This window comes from Neomonachus schauinslandi, chromosome 8, assembly GCF_002201575.2.
Source record: "Neomonachus schauinslandi chromosome 8, ASM220157v2, whole genome shotgun sequence".
Taxonomy (NCBI): Eukaryota; Metazoa; Chordata; class Mammalia; order Carnivora; family Phocidae; genus Neomonachus; species Neomonachus schauinslandi.
In genome coordinates this window covers 77,560,257-77,577,543 of record NC_058410.1, presented here as the reverse complement: position 1 = coordinate 77,577,543, position 17,287 = coordinate 77,560,257, and positions in this window count along the sequence as shown.

Here is a 17,287-nt window from a genome sequence, read left to right as displayed (position 1 = left end):
TTAAACTAGTAGCAATGAATCCAAACTTGTTTAACAAGGCAAACTCTGTCATCACCCTTAATGGATAATAAACACCTGGTTAGTTACTACTGCATAAATTAATAATTACAAAATGACCTGGATCAACTTGGTCTCAACTAGCTCTTATTTTTAACATGTTTAAAATTTTCCTTAACATTCATGAGGATTTATTATGTATATCTTGTAGTGGTATGTTAGCACTTGGCCATTTTCCACAACTACATATTAAAGGAATGGATTAAAATATAGCACGTTCTCCAGCACCATATCAACAATCCTTATTTCTGCAACATTAACTCTAGACATTTGTAACTAATAGTAAAAACCCACTGTACTGGTTTTAAAGGTTCCTTTTTAAATTGTACCATGTCCTTATGTTAAACCATAATCTTATTTCCAGTAGATATGAAACAAGCTGACAAATTACCTACTTCTTTGCACTTATTTTATTCACCTCTTTCCCATGTAGTAATGGCCTCTAATTATTAAAGGGGACAGTACAGACTAGGAAAGAGGATTCTGAGATTCTGGCTGGCTGAAGAGCTTGGTCAAATTTTTCTGGTTTGTACTCTATTTTTTTTTTTTTGTACATAGCCTAAATAAGGTGACTTTTAAATTAAGTATATTCCCAGATTCATGATTCCATTAACACATTTCAGTCAGTGAGTTCTTCAATTAATTTATAGAAAAGTAGCGTGTTTCATTAACATTGCATCAACAGCTTCCATTAGAGTGTCTGTCACGTGTGAGACTGCATTGGCTACCGTAAATGCTAAATGCAAACCTATTCATGTCTAGGCATGAAAATATTATTCCAAAAAGCTCTTCACAAATTAGAAACAAGCTTTTCTGAGGTGGTTAAAACTCTCATCTTTTTCCAGACCTCTGTCTTAGCACCTTTTATAATATAATTACTTGTTTCTTCGCCCATCTCCACAAGTCAGCGGCTTCTTCATAAGCGTGGGATGTATATTATTATCTCCCTCAGTCTAGCACAATAATTGGTACATAGAATTTGTTAAAAAAAAAAAACAGATTTATTAAGTACTTGTGAAATGCATATATTGAACAATAATGTGAGCGTATAAAGTAAAATTACCATAGAAATGATAGTCAAAGCTCTCTTTATATTACAGGTTCTGACATAAGCACATTAATTCTTGACAAGGAAATGTTTCCAGAATTACATTGTTGCCCCTCCCCAAATGTTTATATAAATTATGGTTATAATTAGGAAATCTCTGATTTAAATCTGAATATGAAAGGGTAAAAGTTGCATAAATTGTTGCAATTTTAACCTTAAAACAACCTTTACAACCTTTTTAAGTTGTAATTTTAATCATCTCTGAAGATGTTTAAAATTAAGTCTTTGCAAGATAGCTAATTTTAGGTGGTAATATAATTCCATAGCCATGTCTAGGTATCTTAAGAAGCACTTACACTATAATTATATATATATATGCTTCACACATATATGTGACACTTTCAGATTAAAATTTTATATATAAATGAAACTTTCAAAGATTAAAACAATATTTTGATTTATACTAAATATTTAACAAATATATGAGAAAAATATTAAATGACATGCATATCTGCATTACTTTTTTTTTTTTTTTTTAGATTTTATTTATTTATTTGACAGAGAGAGACATAGCGAGAGAGGGAACACAAGCAGGGGGAGGGGGAGAGGGAGAAGCAGACTCCCCGCCGAGCAGGGAGCCTGATGTGGGACTCGATCCCGGGACTCCAGGATCATGACCTGAGCCGAAGGCAGTCGCCCAACCGACTGAGCCACCCAGGCGCCCTCTGCATTACTTTTTTTACTCTTCTCCATGTTACTATTGTCCCTTCCCCTTACTAGAAAATAGTTAACACTGTACACCCACACTGTAACCCATTAGGTTATGGTGATCCACTTTATATAACTCCAAGAATAGGAAGATCAAAACTTTCCTCCAGTTGCATATGATATGCTTATTAGTTGTCCTTGAGGCTACTGCCTAAAACAGGCTCCCAGGCTAGGGTATGTTGAAGGCAATCCCTTTCCTGAACTGAGTTGGCCACATGGCGCTGTGAACTCTACAGCAGATGAGCACTGCTCCCCAGGTTGATTTATGTTGATATTTATTTATGTTTATCCCAAGTATAGTTATGTTGTTAAATATAAATCAAAATGAAACAAGTTATAAGTCAAAATAATTATTATGTAGATTTACAATTATATGACGTTATAATAAGGATTACTATTATAGCAATAATATTATGGAAACCCTATGTTAATATTGACTATTTGTTGAGCATTTAATATGTGACAAGCCCTAAGCTAAATGCTTTTCAAACATCTCATTGAATCCTAATCAAAACCATGGCCACTCAGTTATGATAGAGAAGTAGAAAACTGACATGAAGTTTTAATACAAAAATGAAATATGAAGTGAACCCACTTTCTCACTGGAAAAAAGAATTCCTCTGTCCCCTTTCTTTATCCAGTCTATAGCACACTGATCGCATAAAAAAATTGATGATTCAATGAATAATACCTACATAAAACTAAATGAATAAATGAGGAACATAAGTGATTAAATGTCTGTGATTGCTTATTCAGAGAAGCAAGTGGTATTGCTTAATAATAGTCTGTGGTTGTTATGATAATATATTTATAAAATCACAGTTTGTCTCTACTAAGCAGGAATGACACCATTTTGGAATATATGCGCTCCAGTTTGTGTCCCTTTAAGAATGATAAATTACTTAATCCAAAAAAATAGAATTTATCAAGACAGAAGAAAGACAAGTCACAGACTGTAAGAAAATATTTGCAAAAGACATATCTGTAAAGAACTGCTGTCCAAAATATACAAAGCACTCTTAAAACTCCAGAATAAGAAAATAAACAACCGATTTTTTTAAATGGGCAAAAGACCTGAACGGTCACCTCACCAAAGAAAATGTACAGATAGCAAATAAGGATATCAAAAGATGCTCCACATCATATGTCATTAGGAAATTGCAAATTAAAACAACAGTGAAATACCACTACACACCTGTTTGCCTGGCTTGGCAACACCAAATGCTGGCAAGGATGTGGGGCAACAGCAGGAACTCTCATTTGCTGCTGTGGGAGTACAAAAGAGTGCAGCCTCTTTGGAAGACAGCTTGGTGGTTTCTTACGAAAGCCAAAATACTCCTACCACACGATCCAGCGGTTTGCTCATGGGTATTTGCCGAGGACTTGGAAACTTACGTCCACACAAAACCTTACATATGGATTTTATAGGAGCCTTATTCATAATTACACTTGCGTTCAAACTGTAGGAGACTTATAGATGTATACAGGGAAGGGCATGGTATTAGTAATGTTTCTTAATCCAGGGATACATGGCAGGACCCTCTGGATTTAAAGTCATTAATTTCTATTATTGTCACAGTGCCCAACCATGAGCCCTTAATCTGATCATCTCTCCTGCTATTTTAACCATAGCTATTGCAACGCTGTCTTATAACAAGTGCAAATTAACCCCCAATATAAAACAAGAAGAGCTAATATAGAAATTTAAGTTTATTATGCTGCTAGATAAACTTCAAAATGCTTCAGTACTTGATTAATAAATCATACTATTTCCTTGAGTGATTTTCTTTGCCTGAGTTCAAATTATAGTATACTAATCCACTATCAACAATGTCAGGACAGCAGAGGTACAATTAATATCCCAATAACTCTTTAATTGGAAGGTCTCCCTCTAAACTAGAGATTTTATTATTTGCATTTCATTATAAATATTTTCCCAGGGGGCCCTAAATTCAGAGCATCACTGTAACTGGTTTGTTATAAATCATAATACACTAACTATGCTATGCAAATAACAGTGCACTGAATCCTTTACTAAGCAGTTAATATACACAATGTATTATGTTATCATAAAAAGGTGTAATACAGTCAATTCATAAGAGAGGCTCTACAGTTTTCTAAATATAGCAAAGCCATTTGAGAAGTAGGTTTTAAGCTATAAAGAGAAAACAAGAAGAAAATCATAAATTGTAAATAAGTAATGACTAGTTTGTTTGCTTGAGGGGAAAAATAACCTTTTTTGGAGGTGAATATAAAAACAGATTGTGGATCATTTCCAATTAGAAGAAAGTCTAGGGTAGTAGTCCTTTTCTTTTTATAAATGTGGAAAGAATAACAGCCCTGAAAACTGCTTAATTCTCCCCATTACTGCCACAAAATAAATTAAGACATCAAAATAAAACAACACTACCAGATGTGAGAATGAATGAACTTTCAAGGAGATGCCAAGAAAAATGCAGGGAATTCACATGAAGCAATTTCTATGAGAAACACACTGTACTAAATACTTTATGTACATTTTTCTATTTTATTTTTATATATTAACTGAGTTAGATATTGTTATCTCTACTTTACAAATGAAGAAACAAACCCAGGAAGATTAAAGAACTTGTTCAAGTTTATATCAGTGACAAAACTTGGATTTGAAATCCCCATTTGCTTTAAGAATGTCTTCAAGAATGTTTTCTTCTTCAGAAATATTAAAGAGCCCGCTGACTCAAGACAACAGAGTGAGCTCACCTATTTATTTTACCTATTTTTTTTTAACCTGTGTACCTATTTCGTAATTATTGTCAACTACCTATTGCTCTTGAGGCTCTATTTAAAAGATAAAAAAAGAGTAGTAAAATGTCTAAACCCACAACAGAGAGAATATGAAGAGGCCATAGCAGGGGAGAGATTTCAATAATTTTCTGGAAGATGGAAAGCAGGTGGTTAAATTATTGACACACGAGGCAGGATAGAGGAAGTTGTTTGAGTCACATGCAGAGTTGGCTACTGTGAAGAAGGGAGTCAACATTCCCTCCATAACGCCTGGAAAATGCCACCCTGATGGACATTGGGCATGAGAATTTGAGTTGAAAAGAGGGCTTTGGAAAGCCTGTGTATGGCACAATCAAAACCCCCATTCCTTTCTAGCACTCTCATCCACAAAATTTATAGCATTACCGCACCAACCTTTACTTCTTATACCCTCACTGAGAAAAGCAAAGTTCTTGTCTTGGATCAAAAAAATTATGGTGAGAACTAAAGCAGGTAGCCTAGGTGTGGTGCTTTAAATTATAGTCGCCCTCATTCTAGCATCAAGAGGCCCCCAGTGCAAGAGCTCACAGTGAAGTACAGCTTACCAGACAACACACCCTGCCGTGAGCACACAACTCCCAGTCGGCCTTTGTCTTGGGTCATGCTCAAATATGAATGGCAAGCACGGATTATATAGCTCTGACATAGTAACACCAAGATAGATACACTGAAAATTTGACCTTAGACGAAACAGGGCTAATTCGGGGAAAAAAATTATTTTGAAAAATTCTTTAAGAGTGTTAGATTCCAGAATATGCTGCACCTATAAAACAAAAATAAATGCTACGGAGAAAATAAATAATCAGAGAATGTAAATGTTCTTAGAAATTTTAAATGTGATTGATGAAACAATAGAAAGATTGAAATACACAGTTAAGGAAGTCTCCCAGAATGCAGAGGAAATAAAAGGCAAAATATATATATATATATTATATATATATATAATATATATATATATATATATGAAAACATAAGGGATTCTGAGGATCAATTCAGGTGCTCTAACATCCAAATAATAGCTTTTCAGAAAGACCAGAAAAAGATGAAAGAGGAAGGAATTGTAGAAATGATAGAGAATTTTTGTTTATTGAAAAGAAATGTACTTGTCTAATTAAAGGAGACTTCCAGGTGTGTAACAGAATACATGAAAAAAAATAACCATACCGAGACAAATCGCTGTGGAATTTCAGAAACTTAAGGGTAAAGAAATACTTTTAGACTAGAGAAAACATGTCACTAACAAAGGAATAAAATTCAAACTGGCATTTGATTTTTCCTAAACAACATCAGTCACGTGAAGACAATGGGTATTTTCTTCCCAAATTTCCGAGGAAAAAATACTGATATTCAGCCTCGAATTCTGCACTTGGCCAAATTATTAAGCACATGAATAGACAATTTGAGGGATGTAAGCACTCAGAAAATATACAATCCACATAGCTTGTCTTAGGAAAGGATATAATCCAGAAAAATGAGAGAATGAACCAAGGAAGGAAAGATATTGACCCGAGAAGCAGCAGTTTCAACCCCTATGAACCATGAAGGGAATTACTAGAATGACAGTTGTGTAAAAGGCCTAGGGAGGACACATTCTGCAAACCTCAAGGTGTGAGATAGCTAGGGACAAAGGAGATTCTGTAGATTTTATAGTATACCTGAGACATTGGAAAACAAAGAGGAAATTCAAGAAAACAGAAAGGTAATCCAAAAATCTAAGAAAAATGCAAAGTTATATAAGAAAGGAAATGTGATCAGGACCCAGTACTTGGTTTTGAAAATCACTGAATTTACATAGTCTAAATGCAAATGGATTTTACTGATTTTTCAACTTTTAGAATAATCTTGAAGACAAAACATAGGAGACTTAATTATGATAACAGAACAGAATGTAAATAATACCACCATTGACAGTAGAAGCTAAAAAATACAGACACAGAATACAAATTGGGGAGGAGTGGAGAGAAAGGAAATAGAGGGGCATTTATACTCACATCTTACCAAATGTGAGATCACAGACACTTTCTGTAGCTCATGTAAAGAGAAGTAGCGGTGCAAGTATCATTTAGACTTAAACAAGGTGGGTGTGGTGTAATGGAGCTGAATCCTCATCTTTGACAGTGGAACTCAATATATAATCCCCTCGAGTTGACAAATCTAGGAAAGACATATTTATTACTTAGAAATATAAATATTAGACCACCAGAAGATAGGAGATCTTTAGAAACACAAGGTGCGCCTGGGTGGTTCAGTTGGTTGAGCTACCAACTCTTGGTTTCAGCTCAGGTCATGATCTGATCAGGGTTGTGGGTGGGATCGAGCCCCAGGTCAGGCTCTGCACTTAGTGGGAGTCTGCTCAAGACTCTCTCTCCCTCTACCCCTCCCCTGCTCGTGCATGATCTTTCTCTCTCTCTCTCTAGTAAATAAATAAGTCTTAAAAAAAAAAAAAAGAAAGAAACACAAATAAAAGACCACCAGAAGAAATCAAACAGAAAAGTCAAAAAGTGTTGCTTCTGTAACAGAACTGAAGATGGAGAGGAATGAAGTGAGGGACCATTGATTTAAAATTACAAGATTCTGTATACTTTTTAATTGTTATATACGTACATTTATATCTTAGAAATTTTTAAGTATTCAATGATGACTACTTGTGACAAGCAATGAATGAGAGTTATAGAAATTCTCTATGCAATTTGCTAACTATCACACCACCCGTAATGACTCTTAAAAAGCACTATGGAGGGCGCCTGGGTGGCTCAGTTTTTAAGCATCTGCCTTCGGCTCAGGTCATGATCCCAACGTCCTGGGATCGAGCCCGGCATCAGGCTCCCTGCTCAGCAGGAAGCCTGCTTCTCCCTCTCCCACTCCCCCTGCTTGTGTTCCCTCTCTTGCTGTCTCTCTCTAATAAATAAATAAAATCTTTAAAAAAAAAAAAGCACTATGGACTACACAATGAATTTATAAACAACTACACATACTAAAAACTATAATATAAGCAGAGTGAGAGTAATCTTTTTTTTTTTTAAAGGAAGGTTTGTTAAGAGTCAAGTCAGATATAGAAGAAGCATTTGTTGCTAGAACCACATTCCCTCAATCTCTCTCTCGTTTCAGTTCCAGAAGGGACAGTTCCATGAAAACAGGCAGTGTCCTACTTCAAGCTCATTTTTGCTGCTTTTCTTTGTTTTCTGCCTCAGGACTGCTGACGCTGAGAACAGACATATTCCAGAAGTCAAGGGAAGGGTGCAGGTACGGAGAATAGTCTCCAGTGTAATCAGTGAGAGACAGAAATGTATAGATAGATGCCTCAGTCTCTTATCCTCCAGATACAAAATTCTAAGATTTCTTTATGGTTTGTCAGAGAGTTCCCAGCAGAACTGTATCCAGTTACCCACAGTGCTAACTAACCTAACATATACCCTTTATTGGCTTTTCCTCTGTGCCTATCTTACATTCTTTACATGCTCACTCCAGCTTCCTGGAATCAACTCTCAAATTATCTGTATCTAAGATCTTGTCTTAGGCTCTTCGGGAACCTCTGACTGCAGGAAAAAAAAAAAAAAAAAGACACAAGAGGTCTAGGAATCAAGGCGGGGCTGAGACATGTGGATGCCCAAGCTAGACCAATTATTTGGCACCCCTTCAAATATAGAGAAACATTTCAATACTTATTTACCAGCATGCCTGGGCACAGCAAGGGAAAAAGGCATGTCAAAGATAAGAATGACCAGGCGCCTGGGTGGCTCAGTTGGTTAAGTGACTGCCTTCGGCTCAGGTCATGATCCTGGAGTCCCTGGATCGAGTCCCACATCAGGCTCCCTGCTCGGCAGGGAGTCTGCTTCTCCCTCTGACCCTCCCCCCTCTCATGTGCTCTCTCTCTCATTCTCTCTCTCTCAAATAAATAAATAAAATCTTAAAAAAAAAAAAGATAAGAATGACCATTTAGAATGCTAGAGCCATATATAATTGTATTGCTGCTGCATCCTTAGTTTATATCATACTGTACTTAAAATTTAAGTACTTGTGAAATTTCTCAATATTCATTTGTACTATTTAGGGTTCTGTGCAAGAAACAGAAATTCATGTTTTGGAGTGGAAAATGTTTTAATAGAGGAAATTATGTGCTTACATAATGGTGTAAGTCTGGAAGAAGAGAAGTCAAGAGGCCACCACTATATTTTGTAATCCAAGGAACCACTCTTGTGACTGGGATTCAGGGTCAGGAAACTGCTTCTGCCATTGCTACCACCACTGATGACATCACAGCTGCTCCACACTAATGAAGCTGAGGATGAATGAATGTATATAGGATCCAGCTGCTAGCAATGCTACGTGCGTCTGAGTGGTTTGGATGGCCTTCTCCTTCCAAAAAACACATTCACTAAAGTGCATTTCATCAGCACAGTATAAACCAGCTCCAGGACTCTAACTTCAGGGAAGTCTGGAAATGTGGCTTTTAGCACTCCAGCCCTTGCAATACATGATATGGGGGAGGGGAGAGTAAGGGGGTGGAAATGGATGCCGTATGTCAACAGGCAATATTGGGCACAGTCCACCATGTAGCTACCCAGCATCTATAATCTCCCACCCATGTTTAACTTCCAAACAAACACCAGAGCAAAACCAACATGTTCTCAATCTTGCATAATACAATTAGCCTGCATATAAATAAAAAATGTGCTCACTCTCTCCCAAAAGAGAAGATCCAAAGTCTATTCATTGTACTCAACAATGTAATATTGTTCATTTCTCTTCTTGGTCAGTTATAATCCCACCTTGATATCCTTTATAATAAAGAATAAATTATAAATTTTACCACGATTAATATGCCTTATATCAAGTAGGAAGGGAAAGAGAGAGAAGGAAATTTTTGGTAAAGACATACAAATATATACACCAAGCAAGAAAAAAATATGCAAAACTATCTCAGATCTTAATTCCTGTAGGAATTGGTCAGAAAACCATAAACAGTATGGTTAACTTAATTTTTCCACTGCTTCTTCCAATTGTGTTTTGCCTCAGTCATAACTTAAGTTGTACAGATTTTTCCTATGGTAAGATAACCTGAACCTTTATTGCTGAAATGTTGGAGCTCCTGATGGTCCAGTCCCTTGGGATTGCTAAAGGCATCCATTAAATTTTGCCACTGGCCATGTGAGTACTTGGAGCCAACAAACAGAGTCTGGGTTACAGAAATATTCCTCTTTTCCTCCCTTTTGCAGCAGCAATTAACCCAGCTGGTGCTGTGTTCCCTTTTTTGCCTATTTGCTCAATGGTATGAGAATCCCTAAATTCCAGGTGGCAGTTTCAACTTCAAGTTCAGTGAAAGAATAACTGTATCCCTCAGTAAAGACGTTCCTTTTATGGTAATTCAGCTCTCTAAACCGACACAGAACAAAGTTGCAAAGGTAAAAAAATTTTAATGTTGCATGTAGGTATAATAGTGAAAAGATCCACTTTCAAATCTATCCCTTGGTTCTCAAACCCAAGTATTCTGGCTAAGGGGGAAATACTGCCATACATTTGCGACTGGTTCAGAGCATATACTGCATCGGGTAGGAAAGCACTTCAGCTTTTCAAACTATTGTCTTCATGCTACAGTCATAATAGTCTTCAATAGAACCCTTTACTGTTTTAAGGGTCACATGCTTCAGGGAAATAGAGTATGAGTATATGCTATGTTGCAGATAATTGCTAGAAGCTCACAAACACAGCTCCTCCTAGAAACACATTTAGATTACATTTCTCAGTGTCCCTTACTCTTAAGTGCTATAATTGAATGAGTTCTTGCCAATGGAGTGTGAGTTGTATTTGATGACTGTCACCTCCAAACTAGTTCCAATTATAGGCCACTCCTTCTATAAAATCTTCTGAGCAATCTCTGTCTAATACCATCTCTGTGACTGAATGCAGAAGGCCAGTTGAGGGAAGGAGACTTGGGATCCCTGAATGATTGCATGGAGTAGAGCCTTCTACCTCTACTGCCTTGCCCTGATGATTTCTACCGCCTTGTGGAGTGCAGGTGAAATAGAATTTTTTAAATTATCAATGTATTGTATTTATTTGTTATCCTTTCATTTGGGTTTGTTTGTTTCAGTAGTTGCCTATCCTGAATAATAAATGGAAATATAATTAAAATCCCACAGGTGTAAGCCCATTGCCCCAGTTCTCTTATTATATAAAGATTTTCCAGACCAGAAGCAATGTTTTGTGGCATACCATTGTGTTGAATAAAGCACTCAGTAAGTCCACAGTTGGGTGGTGTTTCCTGGAACATACACTTCAGAGTAAATGTTACTTTTGTACGAATTAACTGATGCCCTCTCCATAATGGGAGCCACCAGCTGGATGGCTACTCCAACCATGGTTCATATCACAGGGTCTGTGTTGGTCTCTGCTGTTGGCAGGCTGGACACTCAGCAGTAGTCCTAGCCACATCAGCCTTGCTGGGAAGTCCACACTGTTTGAGCCCCCATATAACCTACTTCCCTCTATATGTTAGTTTCCTGTGGCTGCTGTAATAAGTTACCACACTACTGTTAGCTTAAACAACAGAAATTTATTTTCTCACAGTTCTAGAGGACAGAAGTCTGAAATCAAGGTGTCAGCAGGGCCACATTTCTTTTGGAGGCTCTAGGGGACCATCTGTTCCTTGTCTCGTCCAGTTCCTAGTAGCTGCCCACATTCTTGACCTGTATCACTCCAAATTCTGCCTCCATCTTCACATTACCCTCTCCATTTTGTATGTGTCACCTCTCTCTATTATAAGAACACTTACAATGCATTTAGGCCCACCTAGATAATCTAGGGTTATTGTCTCACCTCAAGATCCTCAACTTAATCACCTCTAAAGACCCCCCCTTTTTTTCCCTAATAGGGTAACCTTTATAGGTCTTAGGGATAGGCCTTGATATCTTTGGGGCCACCATTCAGCCCATTACATTCCACCTGGCTTATTTTGTTCATGAACCCACTGAGCAAACATGGGGTGGCTAGGAAAAGAGGCTAACTGATTTCCGTAGAATTGGTCACTCTGTCCCTCTGTTTGTTGAGAACCTCTTCTATAGTGGGTGCCTTTGGTAAGCATTTACATGGGGCACAAATAATGTCACACTCAGAGCTTCTCAAAACTTCTCATCACCAATCCTCAATTTTATCTCTTCTAAATCCTTGAACATCTGACCAAACCATTGTCAACTACCCAAAAGCCAATGTATATTTATAACTATGGTAATTCTTCCTTCTGGAAAAGTGGGCAACCAGAGTCAAAAGTCCTTTCATTGGCAGTATTTTCTTTCCACATATCTCTCAGGGCCACTCCTAACTAAAGCTGTAATGCCACCACAGTCCATTTCCAGCTTGTGTTTGTATATTGTATGGAATCGTTTGTAAACCAGGATCAATTATTTTCTTTTCCAGTTTCTCAATCAGGGCTCCAGGATAAAGTAAAATTTGTCCTATATGGTTTAAGTGAAGAGCCTTCAATGAAGAATTGCTTATAGAGGAATAGGCAAGGTTAAAGGATCAAACAAAGGACGGTGAGGTACCCAAATACCAGCAAAAGTGTGATGTTATTATCATTCCTAGAACTGAAGAAACAAGAGAAGAAACAGTGATCCTGGAGCTCAGTGAAAATTAAAAGTATGAGAGGGGCTATGTTTGTAGAGGGAAATAGCTAGAGTCAGAGATACAACACTGAAGTAGGGAGAGAGCATAGAAGAGATGTCCTACCTACTCTATCCATCTACCTGTTGATCTTCTATCAATTGCACCCAACTGCAAACCAGATGGCAAGGAAGACAAGGTGATGCAGTGTCCATATGGGTCACTATCTTAGGACACAAAACAAGGGCAAAATGAATCAAAGGTGTGCAAACACAATCAGCCAACATTTCATAGCAACTTTTAAGAGGTCAAACATGTGGGTTGAGGGAGAAGTGACAAAGCATCAGGAGTGATGCAATGGTATTGAGGCATTAATCATGCCACTTACCTGTGCCTTCATAACCTTCCACTTGATGAAAGAGTGCTGCTGTGCATGCCCTAGTTTATGACATGGTGGATCAGATAACACCCAGTCCATGACATGCCGCTTAGCTTACGTAATCATTTGATATTCTGTGGTCAGAAACACAAATTTCTACCATGGTCCAGAAGCAACCCAAGATCTGTTTCTTAAAGGAATAGTTATCTGGAGAATAGGTCATGGGTCTGCTCTAAACTGTAATTCTAAATCAAGACTTGCCAGAGGCCCCTAGAGGATTGCTTTTTGCCAGACACGTCAAGCACCATTTGGTCTACTGGATCTTAAGGCTCAAATGCAGGATAACTTGCGCTGTGGTCCACAGTGGTAACAAAGCCTTCTCTTAGTCTGGCCCTATTCAGAACTGGCAGCCTTATGGGGTTACTTGATAAGTGAGTCACAGCAGTACCCTGAAATATATATATGTTGTTTCAAAAGTCCAATGAGATTTCCTAGTCTAAGAAATTCACCTCTTTAACAGAGATGAGTGTGGCAATTGTCTTTCACTGAGGAGGAAAAGTCTCAATCTGCTATAGATCCCAGGACTACCAAAAACTTTATTGATGTCATGACCCCTGAATTTATATTTTCCCCTCCCACCCTCTGGCATACATGTTCCTGACCAAGGAATCTATTGTACTTGCTACCTTCTACTCACCAAATGCAATCAGCATGATGAACCAAAGCAGTGTCTCACCCCATGATGAGACAAACAAGGTTCCTAGATTATTAAAGAATACTGAATAATTGATGCTGTCCTGAGGCAAGACCATGAAGGAATACAGGTGAAAGAAACATCGTCTGGAATCTCTTAACTGGAAAGGAGAAGAAAACATTTAACAGATTGATCACTGACTATCAGATGCCAAAATCATATTGAGTTGCTTCAGTTAATTGAGTACATCTGGAACAGCTACTGAACTTGGAATTATGTGATTAAGTTAATGATAATCCACTGTTATTCTCCAAGACTCTCCAATTTCTGTTCAAGTCAAACAGAAGAACTAATGGGTGTATGATAAATAATCATCTATTTCAGTCCTAGGAGCATAATAATAAATTAGCCGCCATCAGAGATACTCATGTACTAAGCCATTCTAATAACCACTCTGACTCTGCTGCCCATTACTGTAACCATATCCACTTTGTCTCTGGCATTTAAGTACTGCCACTTGGCCTCTAGTCATCTGTAGTACCATCATTCCTACTGAAGTCAGGGAGCCCATTTTAGAGACAGCATCCTCCCTTCTTCATCATCCTGAAGGGGCGCAGAATATGTCACCCTAAAACATGCCGCTTTGACATAAAGATTATTTTGAGCTGAAGGCAATTGAGAAAAAGCAGACGCAGGAAGAGTTCTTTGCCCTCCCTCTATCTGGCTGACAGCAGGCCATAAATTTGTGAAGCTGTCCCACTCTCCTGTATCAAGAAAAGGAGAGTAAGCCTTAATGCTGGAAGCAGCGATGGCACTAAGGTGGGTCTGCACAAACAAAGCTTATGAAATAACCCATTAGTTCCCCCCACATTCCCTAGTCACTTCCCCACAATTTATCAGACTCCCTTTCCTTGTCTAATCACTTCTGCACAATGGATTGCTTTTTGTTACAATGGTATATAAGTCCATAGGCTAACCTCTTCTTTGAGATTTTCACTGCTTTTCCATGAAGCCCCCATGCACATAAAATTAAAAATACTAGTATCAACAAAAGTTATAAACTTTTCCTCCTATTAATTTGTCTTTTGTCAGTTTAAGTCACAAGTCTCAGTCACTAACCTAAGAAGGTGGGGGAAGAGTCTTCCTCCCTATAGTCCCCAGCCTACAGAAAACAGCCACTACAGAATTTTTCAAGCACCTATTACCAATGTACATTTGCCTATGTATTTCTCATAGGGGATGGTCTAGTGGGGGGGTCTAGGGAGGGGGTGGTCAAGTGGGTTGCACATGATAAATCATCTGCAACATCCCTTACTCCCTAAGCTTTGCATTATTCCAATGAATTTCTAACATATATCTCATTTTAATGTAGGCCACCAAGGATTTCAAGTTTCAGTTAAACAACTGCCAAGTCATTAAAGCTACTTCTGTTGAGCTATATCCTCAAGTTAAGAATTTCTGATAAATGCACCTATATTAATAATTTCAGCCCAATTTAAAGTTATGTTTCTTTCTTCTTTGCTTAGCGCTCTTTGAATCTATTCCTACGCATTTCTGCAGGTCAAAGTTAGCCAAATCCTATCATTCTAAGCCATCTCCTCCCAAGGTAGATTTTGTACTTGTCACCCTGAGGCATGCTGTGTTCTAATTATCCTTACAGATCTGGTGGCACTGAAAGAGTAGAAGGCAGGCATAAAGAAGATCAGTATCCCTTTGGAAAGTAACTACCTTGGTTGAAGCCATTACAGGATCTCAAGCAATAAAGAACTGAGGTCATCTGACAAGAGAGGAGGTGCTGCTTTTCTTGGCCAGGGATATTTAATGGGATTTAGAGATTCAGGTTCTCAGATTCATCTCAATCTACCTAAGTGTCCCCATTCCAGTTCTTCAGGTCCCCCCCCCCCCCCCCCACCCTTCCCAATCAGTGCCACAACTTTCACTTAGGAAACTATTGAGGCTGTGAACTTAAGTTGTAATTCTGCAACTCACTTTGGATCATCACCCTTTGGATCTTGTCTTAAGATGTTTCAGATCTGTACCTGCAAGATACAACAGGGCCTTCTAGGGCAGCCAAGAATTTAAGACAAAAGCTAAGTTTTTTTCTGTAAGTTCTGCAGGGCAATCAGAAGCAACTATCTCACACTCAAATCTCTATATTCCTCATTTCCATCACAATACTCAACACAGCAGTCACTAGTTTGGCCAAGGGCTTTGCTTGCAATAATGATTTTTTTTCAAGATTTTATTTATTTACTTCCAGAGAGAGAGAACACAAGCAGGGGGAATGGCAGGCAGAGGGAGAAGCAGGCTCCCCGCTGAGCAAGGAGGCTGATGTGGGACCAGATCCCAGGACGCTGGGATCATGACCTGAACTGAAGGCAGAATCTTAACCAACTGAGCCACCCAGGCGTCCCTGCAATAATGATTTCATTCTACAAGGCCACAGGTGAAAATTCAGCTATTTGCTACCTGGAAAACAGTATCCCATTTCCCAGTGGTCATTAAGTTATCACTGCCTGTAAACTCAACTAGGTCAGTAACCAATTTCATATTATTACCTTTGGCAGTCTATTTCCTGATCAAATTTTGGCACTGCTACTTAATTAGATAAGGTTCACTGCATAAAATAGATACCATTCAGGTATTTCAAGCAGAGAGTGTTTTAATTCAAAGGATTAGATTATTGGTAACTTGGAGGAATGAGTCAGAAGGCCACCCCTAGTCTTTGACTTCAAACTAGTATGACCACATCTGCCATGATCACTGTCACCATTACTACCACCTGCATTTACAAAAGTGGTGTCAAGATAGTGGATCACGGAGGGATTGGGAGCAAGATGGCGGAGGAGTAGGAGACCTGGATTTCGTCTCTTCTCAGGAATTCACCTGGATAGGGATCAAAGCATTCTGAACACCTACAAACTCAACAGGAGATCGAAGAAAAGAATAGCAACAACTCTCTCATCAGAAAAGCGACCACTTTCTGGAAGGTAGGACGTGCGGAGAAGTGAATCCGAGGCGATATTCGGGAGGATAGACGGCGGGGGAGGGGCCTCCGGCGGCCGCTTCTGGCAAGTGATAGAGCCGCGGAGCACAAAATCGGAACTTTTAAAAGTTGGCTCCGCTGAGGGACGTCACTCTGGTGGCTAAGCGGGGAGTGGAACCCTCCGGGACAGTGTGGTCTCAGGACCCTCGGGGTCACAGAAAGACCGGGGGTGCCTGAGTGTGGCAGAGCTCCCAGGTAACGGAGCAGGGAAGCCGGCTGCAGAGGCGGAGCCCAGCTCGGGGTTGCCATAAACCGTGATCCGCGGCACAGTCCGGCCACTGCTCCTCCAGCAGGGACCCAACAAGCAGCAGATCCGGGGAGACTCACCTTCCTCCCCTGGGAGGAGCCGCGCGGGAGTGCACCGCAGGGATCAGCTGGGTTTGGAGACTCCACCCGGGGTCGGGTGCCGGAGATAGAAACACGCGGTCACAGGCCAGGTGAGCACGGAGGGCAGCCGGAGACCGGGGAGACGGGAGTGACTGACGGCTTTTCTCTGGGGGCGCACTGAGAAGCGGGGCCCCGAGTTCTCGGCTCCTCCGGGGCGGAGATTGGGAGGCCGCCATTTTCACTCTCCGCCTCCAAAGCGGTACGGAAAGCTCGCAGGGAACAAAAGCCCCGGAGAGCAAACCCCAGCAGATTACTTAGCTGGGAGGGGGCAAGGGCGGGGCAATTCTGCCTCCGGCAAAGACATTTGGAAACCACGGCAACAGGCCCCTCCCCAGAAGATCAGCGAGAACAGCCAGCCAAGACCAAGTTTACCCATCAATGAGAACGGCAGAACTCCAGCTCTAGGGGACTACTGCACATAGAATTCATGGCTTTTTTACCATGATTCTTTAGTCTTTCAAAGTTAATTGTTTTTAACTGTCTTTTTTTCTTTTTTTTTTTTTTTTT